Below are 16,936 nucleotides of genomic sequence, written 5' to 3'. Positions count from 1 at the left end.
GGCTCTGGCCTCCGCGGCTTTAAAGGGCCGGGCGGGCTAGTGTCTAGGTCGGACATGGCCCGGTTAGGTCGGTTCGTTTTTTTTTTAATAAATCCACACAGAAAAACAAAGAAAAGAAATACTAAACGGACTCGAACAATCCTGAAATAAATTTTCGCCGTCCTCTAAAAATCTATCGGACAAGGTGAACATTTATTTGGTACTCTAATGCAATTTTGAAAAACGCATATTTTTCCTAATTCAAATAAAATAGCGATAAAACTCCGAATAAAATTATTATTTGATTTTAATATTAAATATCCCATATTTATTTATTTTGAGGAAGTCATTTTATCCTCTCTCTTTTATTTTCATAAAAGAAATATTCAAAGAGAAAATAATAAAAATCAAACGATCCTCTTTTCAAAATTCGAGAGAACTCAAATATGAAAATAACGAAATCCCCAACTCTCTCCGTGGGTCCTTGAGTTGCGTAGGATTTCTAGGATCAAACCAAAATGCAATAAAATATGATATGCAATGATGATCTAATGCATAACATTCCAAATTGAAAATTTGGGATGTTACAAACCTACCCCCCTTAAGATGAATCTCGCCCTCGAGATTCGGGTTGACTAGAAAATAGGTGAGGGTGATCCTTCCGTAGGTCTTCCTCTCGTTCCCAGGTGGCTTCATCCTCGGTACGGTGGCTCCACTGAACTTTGCAAAACTTGGTAACTTTGCTGCGTGTGACTCGGCTGGCAAACTCGAGAATCTTGACTGGCTTCTCCTCGTAGGTCAAATCGCTATCCAACTGTATCGCTTCCAGCGGCACTGTATCACTCAGAGGGATATCAGCCATCTCTGCATGGCACTTCTTCAACTGAGAAATGTGGAACACATCGTGAACTCCTGACAATCCTTCGGGCAATTCTTGTGAGTCCCTGATCTTGATCATACCCGTTTGCGTGTATGATTAGTGTATGATTGAGGAGGGAATTTCATATATCTGAGAGGCTCCCCCTAGGCGACCTCCGCTAGTGGCCACTCCGGCCACGGCGGCCACCCCTCCCGCCGGTGGCCACTCCGGCACCGATGGCCACCCCTCTCCCTGCCACTTGTCACTCCGGCCGTGGCAGCCACCACCTTCTTTAGTTCTTCTTTTTTGGAGCTGGAGTCGAGGAGATGGCCATGGATCCTCCTTCTCTCAACTTTGCAAGAGGTAAAGATTTTCAGCATTCTATGTGGGAAAAGTTTGGTCATCCAGTGGTTTTCTCTCCTGGTTTTCGCCAACGAGAGTTCACTTTGGTGGTTTCCTTCTGTCGTGCTCGATTTCGGTTGGATTGTCACACGGTTAGCATCACTCTTCAATCTTGCTTTGGTGGTTATCCACAAGGGTTTCGTGTGCATCATCTCAAGGACAGATCCTTCAAGTTTTCGGTTGCGTCAAAAGCTGTGGGGTTTGAAATCTATAACTATGGCCGTGTGGTTGAAAAGGACTTTGAATTGGTGTTTAATCTTTGGAGTTTTGGAGGCCCTAACTGGTTGCGTGAGGAACAACTTTTTTATCGTGAAGAAGAAGCTTCTTGGACCTTGGTTACTAGTGGTTCGCGTGCACGATCTGCTGCCGCCGCCAATGCCTCCGGCGATCAACTCCGGCCATCGGTTTTTGCTCGTCTCGCCAATTTACCGAGCTCTAGCAATAATTTGGTCTCGAACAATAATGAGTCCTTAATGCAGAATTTTAATACCTCAGGAGAGGTTCACGCTGAGGCTTCTCAGGGCGGCAATCAGGGTTTTTCAAATGGCTCGCTTCAGTGCTACGCGTGTGGTTTGCTGGGCCACTTTGCCAGGGAGTGTCACGTGCAGCGGCTACCTGGGCTTTTCCCTTTTCTACGGTTTGCCTCGTTTCCAAGCCCTCCCCATGAGGCCTGGAACCTGGACGCGGTCCAGGACTGGTTTAAGTCAGTTGGCCCGGCCCGCGACCCTTCGGTGGTTTCCTCTTTCAACGAGCTCTCCAAGGGATCTTTTCCTAATTTCCACCCTCGATTGGCACTTGCCTCCTCAACTTCTCCACAGTCAGCCTCTGCTCCACCACAGTACGCAAACTCTGCTTCTGTCACCTCCAGCTCGCCTGCGACGGTGTGCGCCTCTGCGGCTTCTACGATGGCCAACATTCCGATTGACCCGCGACCATTTGTGCCTCATGGGTTCGCCATCCAGCAGCTTGCGGGCCGCAACGGGGTGGCTCGGGTCGTCCTCCCGCATCATCCTCGTCGCCATGAAGATTGGGCTATTGCTACTATCCATCCGCTCCCTGCCGATGCTCCTTTCCCCAATGTAAGAGATGTCCTCAAAGAGTTTATTGTTGAGCATAGGCAGTTAGGACTGAGAGACATCTAGCAATGCCCGTTTGGAGAGGCGTATGTGCGTCTCACGAGGGTTAGAGATAGGGACAAGCTGGTGCTTGATAGCCCGCATGAATTTGGCGACGTATTCATCTCTTTTGTGAAGCATGATGAGGGCAGGAATCATAGGAGGGTGCATTTCAATAGAACAGTTTGGTTGCTGCTGACAGGAGTTCCTTTCGATTTTCGCAATACTGAAGATTTGGCCTGTGTTGTTAGCAAGTTTGGGCGCATGATCTCCTGGGACAAGGAGGATGACCACATGGGCTGTATTGTGGTAAAGGCTCGTGTTATGAGCCTGGATATCATTCCCAAAAGCATGAGATGGTCTGAAGGAGATGAGTTTGAAGAGGATGGCTGGTCCTCTTCGATTGAAGTTTTGGCTAGTGAGCTTCTTGGTGGGGGCCCAGCAGATGAAGACCCAATTCCACCTGACAATGTGGATCCACACCCCTTACCTGAGAATGCTGAGCCTGGTGCTGGCTTTCACAATGCTGCACTCAACAACAACAACTTAGATGTTCAGCATGAGGCCAACTGGGAGCAAGAGGACAACTGGAATATTCCACAACAGGACAACCTGCATGCACCTCTTGAGGACATTCTGGATGTTGTGCAGCAAGAAGAGATGGCTTGGGCAGATGGGGAAGAGTTATTGCCTGCTTTCAGCAACAGCAGCTTATCTTCAGACATGTCTTTTTCTGAAGGAGATAATTCAAATCTTTTACTGCCACCTGTGCTAGCTGGGAATGTGTTTCCCAGAGATAGTGAACCTGTTGCTCTGCCTCCTCCTGCCAATGTGGTTGCAAATGGCCTTCAAAACATTATTCAGGCATATCAATCTGATGATGAGGAGCCCAATGTGTTGCATGAGCAAAATGTGGTTGCTACATTTGATGCTGAGGATCTTCCTGTTCAAGTTATTGCAAGCCAGCTGCAACAAATGGATGATATTAACCTTGCTGGGGGTGCAGAGGAAGATCTTGTGCCCAGTTCTGAGCCTGGCTTGGCTGCTCAAGTTGGTGTTTCTTCTGAACAGGCCATTCAGTGCAGTCATGTTCATATCAATACCTCCAGAGGAGAGCTTGAGCCTGTCACAAACATTGAGAATCTTCAGTCTGGTCTTCAAGGTAACTGGGTAAATCAAATTAATGAGCATTTCAGTATGGCACCCTCTCTTCTTGGTTTGAAATGTATACAGCTTGATGCAACTGCTAATAATGATCATACTGTATCTGAAGAAGGTCTCTTGATGTGGAAGAAACACTTTCAAGAGGAGTCTGTGGATAACAAAAACTCCTTCTCTGCCAACATTCCTGTAAGTTGGTTTAATTTCATTGTCCACCTTCTCTTGACTCCAGATAAGTTTGATTGGACTGTCAACATGCTAAAGTCTGGAATGTGGGAACTTTTCTCTGCTGTGGAGAATATGGAACAAGCTATACTGTTTCATATACCTGATAGGTGTCCTACTTCACATGCTCCCATTTGTCAGGCCATTGACCTGGAGGAACAGCTTGCAAAGGATAAGGACAAGGAGAATATTGAGGTGGCCTCCAACATGAAAGACATGGAGTCCCAGGCTCTACTGCAGCCTTTTGGCTCTGACAACCTCAGGAAGAGAAGGAGTGGTAAAACTCCCCTGGTGGAAACAGAGGTAAGGAGGAGTGACAGAATTAAGAAAGATAATGATGGATATAAAAGAAACTCCTGCTCAAATCATAGTTGTCTACCTTGTCATGCTGTCCCTCCTGTCATTCAAAATTCAGTTGTTAGAAACCTCACTGCCTCTTTCTGTAAGGTTGCTGAGGGGGAGCTGGAAGACAAGCTGGCCAAGAAGCCAAGAAGAAAGATTGTTGAGGAGTTGGTCAAGGTGCCCTTGGCTACTGGAGAGGAAAACACTTCCACATCTACATGATGATTGCTGGATCCAATTGGAATAGTGGTTGCGGGGTAATTTGGTTGGATCTCCATGTTCTCTTTTGGACAGTTCTTTCTGTGATGTAATCATTGGATATTGGTACTTTAAGGAACTATTTCCTCTGGAGATGTACTATTTTAATGGAACTTCTGTGATGTATGGCCTTTGGATGTGTTGCTGGTCCTATCATGTGCTGTGGCTCAGAGTCCTTGATAATCTTTTCTCACTTTTAATTGTGGATCAAGTGTTGGTGATTGATTTCTGGTGCAATATACATCTTTGTCTCCATGAATAGCACAAATAGAAGTTGGAACATTCTTAACTGGAACGTTAGAGGGATGAATTCACAGGATAAATGGTTGGCCTTAAGGCAGAAAATAGATGAGAGTGACTTCAATATTTTGTGCTTACAAGAAACTAAGAGAGAGAACTTTGATGCTGCTTACATAAAAAAATTCTGTCCCAATAGAATCAATAAGTTTGCTTTCCTCCCTTCTGTTGGAGCTTCAGGGGGCCTCCTAGTGGCTTGGAATGGCTCTCAATTTGCTGGAGAAGTTATTGCCCAAAATAGATTTTCACTTTCCATTCAGTTCACAAGTTTGCTCTCCAATCAGTCCTGGATTCTCACCAATATATATGGTCCATGTGACCCACAGGACAAAATTGAGTTCATTGAGTGGTTTTAGAATATTCACATGCCTGATGATGTGGACTGGATTCTTATGGGAGATTTCAATTTCATGAGGGCTCCATCAGACAGAAACAGACCTGGTGGAGATGTTAATGAGATGCTTATGTTCAATGAAGCAATTAGTAATCAAGGTTTACTTGAGCTACCTTTGCATGGAAGGAAATTCAGTTGGAGTAACATGCAGCAAAATCCTTTGCTGGTCAAGCTTGACTGGTTTTTTACTTCTGCATCTTGGATGACCACATTCCCAAACACTATGGTTCTACCTCTTGCAAAACCAATATCAGATCACTTACCATGTGTCATCAAAGTTGGTACTTCTATCCCCAAAGCAAGAGTTTTTAGATTTGAGAACTATTGGTTGCATCACTCTGATTTCAAACAGGTGGTTAATGCTGCATGGAGTATTCCAGTGGGGAATCTTGATTCTGTCAAAAGTTTGAATGCTAAGTTTAAAAACTTAAGGAGAGCTCTGAAATTGTGGGCCAGATCTTTATCTTGTCTTAAAACTCAAATTGCTAAAATCAATGAGCTCATTTTCCTCTGGGGTTTTTTTGAGGAGTTCAGAGAGTTGGACACTTATGAGTGGAATTGTAGGATTCTTCTCAAAGAACATTTGCTAATTCTTCTGAGGAACCAAAAGATTTATTGGAAACAGAGGGGGAAAATTAAAGGGGTAAAGTTTGGGGATGAAAACACCAAATTCTTTCATACCAAGGCTTCCATCAATCACAGGCACAATCATATAGCTGTCTTGCAAAATGAGGCTCAAGTTGATATATCTGATCATGCTGGGAAGGCTGCTATACTCTGGGATACTTATAAGAAAAGAATGGGGACTTCTCACAAAACTACCATGCATTTTGATTTGGAATCATTGTTTGGCCAGAGACAAGATCCCACACTGTTTGATACCTTGGAATTGCCTTTCACTGAGGAAGAAATCAATGTTGTAGTGAAAGAATTACCTCTGGACAAATCACCTGGCCCTGATGGTTTCAATAATGAATTCTTTAAAGCTTGTTGGGACATAATTAAAGGAGATGTGCTCAAATTCATTTCTGATTTTCATGCTGGACAAATATCTCTAGAAAGTTTGAACACCTCTTTCATAACTTTAATCCCTAAAGGAAGTACTCCCCTCACAGCAAATGATTACAGGCCAATCTCCCTCCTTAATTGTTATCTCAAGCTAGTCACTAAATTGTAGGCAAACAGGTTACAGAGGGTGATCTTAAAATTGGTCCACATTAACCAATATGGCTTCCTCAAAGAGAGATCCATCCATGATTGCTTGGGTTGGGCCTATGAATATCTGCATCAATGCCATAAATCCAAGGAAGAGATTATTGTGCTGAAATTAGATTTTGAAAAAGCTTTTGACACCATTGAACATCAGGCAATTCTGGACATTCTAAAAGCTAAAGGTTTTGGAGATAGATGGATTAACTGGATCAAAATGCTGTTCACTTCTGCCTCATCTGCCATATTGCTTAATGGTGTTCCTCGTAAAAAATTCTACTGTCCGAGAGGAGTGAGGCGGGGAGACCCTCTGTCACCACTTCTGTTTGTGCTTGCTGCAGATCTTCTTCAATCAATCCTCAACAAGGCCATGCAGCTGGGTTTACTATCTCCACCTTTGCAAGTGAATTCCTGCCCTAATTTTCCAATAGTACAATATGCAGATGACACTTTGGTCCTTCTTCAAGCATATGCCAGGCAACTCCACTGCCTCAAAGCCCTTCTCAACACTTTTGTAGATGCTATTGGTCTGAAAGTTAATTACTCCAAATCCAGCCTCATCCCACTCAATGTGTCTGAGGAGAAAGTTGAGATTTTGACTAATACTTTCCAATGTAAAAGGGATTTTTTTCCCATTTGTCGTGGAATTGTCACGGCAGATGTCCTCGAGCTAGGACTTAGTCGTGGAGCCATCGCAGCTAGGAAGCTTAAAGGGGTTAAACGGGACAAGGAACACGGGGATTATACTGGTTCGGCCCCTTACGGTGAAGGTAAAAGCCTACATCCAGTTGAGGTGGTATTGATTATGGTTCCAATGACCAAGGAGCTTGATTGCTATGCCTGGCTCTCGACGAGATCTTACTTGTCCCCAAACCGCCGCCAGGTCGTCCCTTTATATAGAGAGGTTGACGCCCAGCGGCTCTCAGAGTCCCGGCCGGCTCATAAGAGTGTCCGGCTCGGACTCTCAACTATTCTTGCCTTACACTACAAGTCTTGCCATACGGCGGTTTATCACTACGGGCCTTAAGCCTCCTCCGGGTCTTAAGCCCATTATCTAACCCGCCGTCTTCAAGCTTGGTACTGGGCTTCGCGTGATGACCATTTCGACGTAACCCGGCCCCTCCTGGGAGGGTGACTCTAATGGTTATATCCTCAACATTAGGCCCCAGATTGATTTGGACTGGTTCATGTCAATCTTCATTTTCTTTTGAGAGAAAAAATCTTCCGGCTTATGGTCGGGCGAAGGTTATAACCCGCCGTGATGTCATCTTCCGGATTCCTGGTAACCCGCCATGACGTCATCTTCTATTAAGTCCATTTTTTTATTCTGTTATACTCCAACAGATCTTATCTTTAATGGCTATCCCGAAAATCGAGGCGCTTTCGTGGCGAGATAATCACGCCGTGGCCTCCTCGTTTCTCGCGCTCACTTATGAGCCTCACCTTATAAATAGCCCGGCCCATGAGCCTCCAGTTACTCGTCGCCTCCATCTTCTTCCTCCTCTCGCCACTGTGCTGCCGCCCGAGCTCCGCCGCCGCCGCCGCGGGTTCCCTCGTCTTCACCAACTCAGGCCGCTGCATCAACCTGACGTGACCAGAGAAACGCGACGAACCTCCGCAGTAACTCCGCATCTGTAAGTCCCTGCACTTCTCCACCATAGATCCACATTAGGGTTCCACTGTTCTTCCTCTGTTCCTCGCTGTTCTTCTCGGGTTTCCGGTAGTTCTTCCACTATAGTCATGTTTGATCCAAGAGTAGTACAGAGCTCCTGCGGTAGTTGTTGCGCATCCATTTTTATGCTAGTAGATCCCCTTTGTCTGCAATAAGATCTCGTTCTGAATCCATGAACTTCTTCTGCGTCAGTTCTAGGTCTAGAAAATTTTCCTTTTAGCCAACCGTTTGATCCGAAATAATTACTGCGATCTGTGAAACTTGTTTTCACCACACTTAGTCAAAAATTGCATCTGTTTAACTATGGTGGCTCACATTTCCGGCTTAAAAGAAGCCTGAAACTTCCGGCTCATTTATGATAAAGTTGTAGACAATTTGAATTACTCACGATGCCCTCAGCGGCTTAGATAACTCGATGCACTCAGCCATATGTCATTAGGCCCTTCATAAGCCGCCATTTAAGTATTGAACTGTAGACGTCTGCCAGCTTATAATTGAACCGGACATTTTCCCTTTGTCATAGGCTTCATCTTTCACAATGCCACCCAAAGCTCCCAAGGCACCCATCACGTGCAACTGGATGAGATCCAATGTCACCGACGACACTTTAGCGGATTTTGTGAAGACGGGTTACTTGCCCAAGAAGGAAATCATGTCTTATCATGCCCCTAACCCGTCGGAGGAGAGACCTCAACCTAGAGATGGTGAGGTGGTGATATTTGCTGATCACATGAGCCGGGGCTTCGCACCGCCCGGCTCAAAATTCTTTAGAGAGGTTCTGAACTTCTTTGATCTGCGGCCGCAAGACATAGGACCCAATTCCGTGTCCAATATATGCAAATTCCAAGTATTCTGCGAAGTCTATCTTGGAGAAGAGCCCAGCCTACTGCTCTTTAGGGAGTTGTTCTATCTGAACCGCCAGAATGAGTGTGCCAACGGGCCTAGCTTGGAACTTGGCGGAATCTCCATTCAACGACGGAGAGACTGCCTTTTCCCTTATGCTGAACCGCCGAGCCATCCAAAAGACTGGAACCAGACGTGGTTCTACTGCCAGGACACCTCTCCGGCTGACGAGAGCCCTCTACCCGGCTTTCGTGCCCTGCGTCTGGAGCCAAATCACCCTCTTCCAAACAAACTATCTCAAGCGGAGCGTCAACCTCTGATCCCCACCATCAACAAGATCAAGGCTCTCCTGGGAAACGGCCTCAACGGCATTGATCTGGTCCAGGTCTGGATCTCTTGGCGGGTGATCCCCTTGAGCCGCCGCCCCGGCTTAATGTGCGATTACACGGGCCAGAAAGATGACCCTCTGCAGCACAGCCCCAACGATCTCCCTGAGGACGTTGTGGACGACATGACCAAGCCTCTCCTGAATGAGAGCTTAGCCGACTGTGGGAGAACCGGCTTAAACCCCTTCTGCCAAGCTAACCCGGCTCCGGCGGTAAGCCACTGATCTGAACACCTTGGGTTTCCTTTTAATAGTTTCCATCTGAACTTTAAGAAATCTTTGTTGTATGTTTCAGGCTAATGACAGGTTCTGGAAGGTCAAATATGACCATGAGGCGGCCAAAAAAGCCAGGAAGGCTAAGAAAGCCGCTAGGAGAGCCACCCCCCGCAAGAAGGGAAGCAGGCCTACTGCCTCAGAGCTGCTTCAGCTAAGTGACAGCTCCGAGTCAGAGGTAACTCCTGAATCTGTAGGCTCTTGTTTTGTTTCTTGTTTATTCCTATCCACCTTATCGATACTGATCATCAGCAGGATGACACCGGAGCAAGTAACCCGGTGACTGAAGAGGTAACAACACTTTCCTCCGACTCGGAGCCCTTGCCAAGGCTGAAAGTCCGAAGAGTAACCCGGAAAGTAAGATTTTCACATCCTTTAGCTTATCAAGATCCTCAATTTCTTTTGAAGCAACAGATTCATGAAAGCCGGCGGCACACCCGGACCAACAAGGATGCAGACCTCTCCTCCGGCTTACCTGAAGCGTCAAGGAAGCGCCGGACCGAGGTTATCTCCAACTTATATCATTTTCATCCTTTGGTGGGCGTTACACGTCAACCGCTCAATTCTTCTGATTCAAATTATCAGGAAACTTCACCTTCCTCTTGTGACTCTATGCAATCGAACATGCCGGCTTTCAAGACCACACCCGGGTAATGATGATCATCTCTTGTTGTGCCTATCTTTACTCATGCTTTTGTACTAACCTTTTGTCCTGTCAGTGCTCAAGCAAAGCTCAGTAAGAGGGCGAAGAAGAATAAACCGGTCGAAGAGCCGGTCCTGACTGAACCGGAGGCCTTTGCTCAAGAGCCGCCAGCTGCCTCTGCTCCTGAAGCCACCGCTCCAACCGACGAGCCAATCATAGAGACTTCTGCTAACCCGGAGATCTCCAACCCAGCTCAGCCGGCCGATGACCCGGACGTGGTAATCACCCGGACGGAGTTTGTTGAGCCGGGGAGACCCACTGCGCTGGCTAAGTGCTCTGCCAAGGAAGAGTTGCTAGAGCGCCGTAGGGCCAAGCTGGACATCACCAACTATGCTAACTTGAGCATTGGAGATATCATCTCCGGCTATGTCAATCAGGTGCACAACAGCCGGGATCTAGAGATTGACATGGTGAAGCAGATACAACAGAAATCTGAGGTACCACTCTCTTGCTTACTGCATAGTCATCTTTACCATACTAGCCCCCAAGTCTACTACTTATGATAGAATATGTTGTAGACTTAACTTCCGGCTTACTTTCATGAACCAGCAATTTGTAGATAGAACCTTTCAGCATGCATTAGCCCCCAAGTGCCAAGTGTCTTTGCTTGGAAAGTGCTTGGGACTTTAAAGTTGTATAATAATTATTCATACTATAACCCGGAAATTGTATAGGCTGCTTGCAAGAAATTTGAAGCTGATATCTCTGAGCTGAAAAACCGCCTGAAGACTCAGGAAACTGAGACCCGGAAGGCCAATGCTAAATTTGAGTCCAGTGTTGCTGCACAAGAGAAGCTGAAGAAGAAGTTTGAAACCGAAAGGAAGACTTGGGCCGAAGAGAAGGCTGCTCTCGTCAGTCGGGCCGAACAGGCGGAGGCGGCTCTGACGGAGAGAACCGCCGAACTCTCCGGCTTAAAACGCCATGTGTCATAGATGGTCGCTGCAATCTTCGGTAAGTCATTCTGCGAGCTTTCAACAAGTGTACCTTCTTTATGTCTCATAAGTCCCATTATTGCTAGCGGCTTACCTGACGCTGTAAAACAGGTCCCAGAAGCGCCAACCTCAATCAAAATGTGCTGACCAAACTGAAGGCCGTGTACACTCTGGTGGAGCAACTCTACACCGGGTCACAGCGCGCCTTGGCCGTTGTGGCCCTGTCCAATGAGGTTCCGACTCACCTGGCGGACGTACTGCGGCGGCTTGCCGTTCTTCCTCAGCATTTCCAAGAGCTGCGATGGGCCTCTGCAAGAGCCGGAGCCATAGCTGCTCTGAGCCGGGCAAGGCTTTCCTCCCGGAGCTAGACCCGGCAGAGATCGCGCTTGGATAACCCAGTCTGAAGGAAGACGGCACTCCCTTCGGTCAAAAAGACTTTGCAGCCTGCGTGAAGAGTGTGCGCCCGGTGGCTACCTCGATTGGGAATGACACCGACCTGACCAAGTATCAGCCGGGCTATGACTCGGAGCATCAGAGGATCCCCACTCCACGCTACGAAGCAATCAACTTGATCCCGCCGACTCGTAAGCATACCTTCGCCCCAGAAGTTGACCCAGCCGGGTTAATTGACGAGGAGGCTCAATTTGAAGCTTTGAGCGGCATTGACTGGAAATCGTCAACCTTCCAGGTCATGGGAACAGCCGGAGGAGCGGAGAGGGATGAGCCGGAAGCTTCGACCCAGCAAGCATCTTGACTCTTAGGTGGCCCATGGTTATACCTTTAAAACAATGCCTCATCTTTTGGACTCGGGGAGTCTTGTAATAGAGTAGGACAAACATGCTAATCTTGACGTGCCATCGTGCACATGTTGAATGCTTAGCTCCGTTAAAGTTGCTTCCTTATATTCCTCCGGGTCATAATTGATCACTTGTTGTTCTTAACCATCCTGCATAGAAAAACAAGTCACAAGTCTCTAGGCGGCTTACCGCACTGAGAACCATAGACCTTATATATATAACCCGGAATATGCATTAAAAATCACCAAAGACTGGCCCTTAATTACATCTTTGATGTAACCATAATGGCATACTTACGAGCCTTCGAGTATAGTTCCGGCTTATGTAACCCGAATAATGAGGTGAAGATCTCAACTCTGGTTCACCAGCGTCAAGAATACTTACCATATGTTATCAACATTGTGAATCAAAATTAAGTCGGCAAAGGAAATGCCGCCCTTGCACACGGTTGATGTGACCAACAGAACTTGTTGTAAGTCAGAAGATCAAAAACTTTAGGGGCTTCCGGTTCGAATACGACCAGAGAACCGTCCCAAAGGGGTTAAGCTAAGATTCGAATGCGATCATATAGCCCCCAGTGGCTTTGGCGATGCCAATCAAGAGGGCACCGACAGCTATGTTCTCTTTGGTTCGAATACGACCCATGTTTGAACAGGAAGCCCCCAAATGACCTTAAGAGTTGTTTAACGACGCTGATTCGAATACGATCCATGTCGGTTCCCAAAAGGGGGTTGAGCTATGATTCAAATATGATCAAAGAAAACTCCCCAATGAGCTCGGCACTTTGCCAATCAAGTGGGTATCGACAGCTATGTTCTCTTTGGTTCGAATACGACCTATGTTTGAACAGGAAGCCCCCAGGTGATTATATTGCGTACGGCTAGATTCGAATACGATCATAAGCCAGATCCACCTCCAAGTGACCATGTGATGGTGTAATGGAAATAACACTTTTACCTTTGGAGGAGAAAAGGACAGAGGTCCTGCTTTATTATTTAACATAATATATACATGGCTATAGAAATATGTACATTATGAGAGCCGTTGGCTCAAGTTTAATAAGGCCGAAGCTGAGCTATGTTCCACGGCCGACGGGTCTCTTCCTCCGACTTGCGTGAATCTTTATGCTCCCGAACGTCAATAAGGTAGTATGACCCGTTGTGCAAGTTCTTGCTGACCACAAAGGGCCCTTCCCAAGGCGGGGATAGCTTGTGTGCATCTGTTTGATCTTGGATGAGCCGGAGCACCAGATCACCTTCCTGGAAGACCCGAGACTTAACCCGACGACTGTGATAACGGCGCAGGTCTTGTTGGTAAATCGCTGAGCGAGCTGCTGCCACGTCATGCTGTTCGTCCAACAAGTCAAGAGCATCTTGGCGCACCTGTTCATTATCCGCCTCAACATAAGCCGCCACTCGAGGCGAGTCATGACGGATGTCACTGGGGAGGACTGCTTCCGCTCCATAAACCATGAAGAAAGGCGTGTAACCCGTAGACCTGTTAGGAGTAGTATTGATGCTCCATAAGACGGAGGGTAACTCCTCCACCCAACAACCCGGCGTCCGTTGCAAAGGGACCAAAAGCCGGGGCTTGATACCCTTCAAGATCTTCTGATTAGCCCTCTCAGCTTGACCATTGGATTGAGGGTGAGCCACTGAGGAAACGTCAAGTCGAATATGCTCACGTTGACAAAACTCCTCCATGGCGCCTTTAGACAGATTAGTCCCATTGTCAGTTATAATGCTGTGCGGAAAACCAAAGCGAAAAATCACCCTTTTCATGAACTGAACCGTCGTGGCTGCGTCACACTTGCTAATGGGCTCTGCCTCAACCCACTTTGTGAACTTGTCAACTGCCACCAAAAGGTGAGTCTTCTTATCCTTGGACCTTTTAAAAGGCCCAACCATATCAAGCCCCCAGACCGCAAATGGCCAGGTGATTGGTATCATCCTCAGCTCCTAAGCTGGCACATGAGCCCATCGCGAGAACCTCTGGCAACCATCACATTTACTGACCAAGTCCTCCGCATCAGCATGAGCTGTCAGCCAATAAAAACCATGACGAAAAGCCTTGGCCACAAGGGATTTTGAGCCGGCATGATGGCCACAATCCCCTTCGTGAATCTCACGTAAGATTTCTTGACCCTCCTCAGGGGAAACACAACGCTGGAACGTTCCAGTAACACTGCGGCGATGCATCTCACCATTGATGACGACCATTGACTTAGACCGCCGGGTTATTTGTCTGGCCAGAGTTTCATCCTCGGGCAAATCTCCCCGGGTCATGTATGCCAAGTATGGTACTGTCCAATCTGGGGTGATGTGGAGAGCCGCCACCAACTGTGCTTCCGGGTCAGGGACAGCCAAGTCTTCTTCTGTAGGTAACTTGACAGAAGGGTTATGCAGGATGTCCAAGAAAGTATTAGGCGGCACCGGCTTTCGCTGAGAGCCCAGTCGGCTTAATGCATCAGCCGCCTCGTTCTTCCTACGATTGATGTGCTCTACTTGGTAACCCTGAAAGTGTCCAGCAATGGCATCAACTTCACGGCGATAAGCCGCCATGAGAGGGTCCTTGGAGTCCCACTTGCCTGATACTTGTTGAGCCACTAAGTCTGAGTCACCGAAGCATCTTACCCGGCTCAAGCTCATCTCCTTAGCCATCTGAAGACCATGGAGCAAGGCCTCGTACTCAGCCGCATTGTTAGTACAAGGAAACATCAACCGTAGCACATAATGAAACTTGTCACCTTTAGGGGAAGCCAATACAACTCCAGCCCCCGAGCCCTCCAATTGCCTAGACCCATCAAAGTGAATAGTCCAATATGTATTATCCGGCTTTTCTTCAGGCACCTGTAGCTCTGTCCAATCGTTGATGAAATCCACCAAAGCTTGAGATTTAACAGCAGTGTGTGGCACGTATTTCAGACCATGAGGCCCAAGTTCTATAGCCCACTTAGCCACTCTCCCTGTGGCTTCTCTGTTTTGGATGATATCTCCAAGGGGAGCAGAACTAACCACAGTGATGGGGTGACCCTGAAAATAGTGCTTAAGCTTCCGGCTTGCCATGAATACACCATAAACAAGCTTCTGCCAATGTGGATACCCCTGTTTGGACTCGATGAGCACTTCACTGACGTAATAAACCGGCCGCTGAACCGGATATTCCTTACCCTCTTCCTTGCGCTCCACCACCACAGCCACACTGATGGCTCGTGTGTTAGCAGCTACATACAGTAATAAGGGCTCCTTGTCAACCGGAGCAGCGAGGACTGGGGGCTCGGCCAGCTGTCTCTTCAAATCCTCAAAAGCAGCATTAGCAGCATCATTCCAGATAAAGTCATCAGTTTTCTTCATCAACTGGTACAACGGCATGGCCTTCTCACCCAAACGGCTTATAAACCGGCTTAAAGCAGCGATACGACCCACCAGGCGCTGGACGTCGTTTATACACGCCGGCTTAGCCAGAGAGGTGATTGCCTTGAGTTTTTTCGGGTTAGCTTCAATGCCTCTGTTAGAAACCAGGAAACCCAAGAGCTTGCCTGCAGGAACACCAAAAACACACTTGGCCGGGTTAAGCATCATCTTGTAAACCCGGAGATTATCAAAGGTTTCTCTAAGGTCATCTACCAGGGTCTCCTTCTCCCTGGACTTAACCACGATATCATCCACATAGGCGTGAACATTGCGCCCAATCTAGATATGAAGACAATTCTGCACACAACGCTGGTAAGTCGCCTGTGCACTCTTGAGTCCAAAAGGCATAGACACATAACAGAAGGCTCCAAAGGGAGTGATGAACGCCGTCTTCTCCTGGTCCTTAACTACCATTTTAATCTGATGGTATCCAGAATATGCATCCAAGAAACTTAAACGCTCACAACCCGCCGTGGCATCAATGATTTGATCAATACGGGGGAGGGCACAAGGATCAGCCGGACATGCCTTGTTTAAGTCCGTGTAGTCCACACACATCCGCCAGGTGCCATTCTTCTGAGCACGAGCACCAGGTTAGCTAACCATTCTGGATGAAAGACTTCGACAATAAACCCGGCCGCCAAGAGCCGGGCCACCTCCTCACCAATGGCTTTCCGCCTCTCTTCATTAAACCGCCGAAGGAATTGCCTGACCGGCTTAAATTTCGGATCAATATTGAGAGTGTGCTCAGCGAGTTCTCTAGGTACACCGGGCATGTCAGAAGGTTTCCATGCAAAGATGTCCCTGTTCTCACGGATGAACTCGATGAGCGCGCTTTCCTATTTTGGATCCAAATTGGCACTGATGCTAAACTGTTGGGATGAGCCACCTGGAACGAAATCAACAAGTTTAGTCTCATCAGCTGACTTAAATTTCATTGCCGGCTCATGCTCCGTGGTCGGCTTTTTCAGAGATGTCATATCTGTTGGGTCAACATTATCCTTGTAAAACTTCAGCTCCTCTGTTGCACAAACAGATTCTGCATAAGCCGCGTCACCTTCCTCACATTCCAAGGCTACCTTTCGGCTACCATGAACCGTAATGGTCCCATTGTGACCCGGCATCTTGAGCTGTAGGTATATGTAACACGGCCGTGCCATGAACTTGGCGTAAGCCGGCCGCCCAAATATGGCATGATACGGACTTCTTATCTTGACCACCTCAAAGGTCAATTTTTCCACCCTGTAGTTGTACTCATCTCCAAAGGCCACTTCCAATTCGATCTTACCAACTGGATAAGCCGACTTACCAGGCACCACGCCATGGAAAACAGTATTGGACTGGCTGAGGTTCTTATCAATCAACCCCATACGACGGAAGGTCTCATAATAGAGGATGTTGATGCTGCTGCCTCCATCCATGAGCACCTTAGTGAACTTATATCCTCCCACCTGAGGAGCCACCACCAGGGCCAAGTGACCCGGATTATCAACCCGGGGAGGGTGATCCTGCCTACTCCACACAATAGGCTGCTCAGACCATCTTAAATAGCGTGGAACCGCCGGCTCAACAGCATTCACAGCCCTCTTATGAAGCTTCTGATCTCGCTTACACAGACTGGTGGTAAACACGTGATACCGTCCATCGTTAACCTGCTTTGGATTGGTCTGGTAACCC

Source organism: Triticum aestivum, chromosome 2D, assembly GCF_018294505.1.
Source record: "Triticum aestivum cultivar Chinese Spring chromosome 2D, IWGSC CS RefSeq v2.1, whole genome shotgun sequence".
In the NCBI taxonomy this organism is placed as follows: Eukaryota; Viridiplantae; Streptophyta; class Magnoliopsida; order Poales; family Poaceae; genus Triticum; species Triticum aestivum.
Note: the sequence above shows the minus strand (reverse complement) of the source record.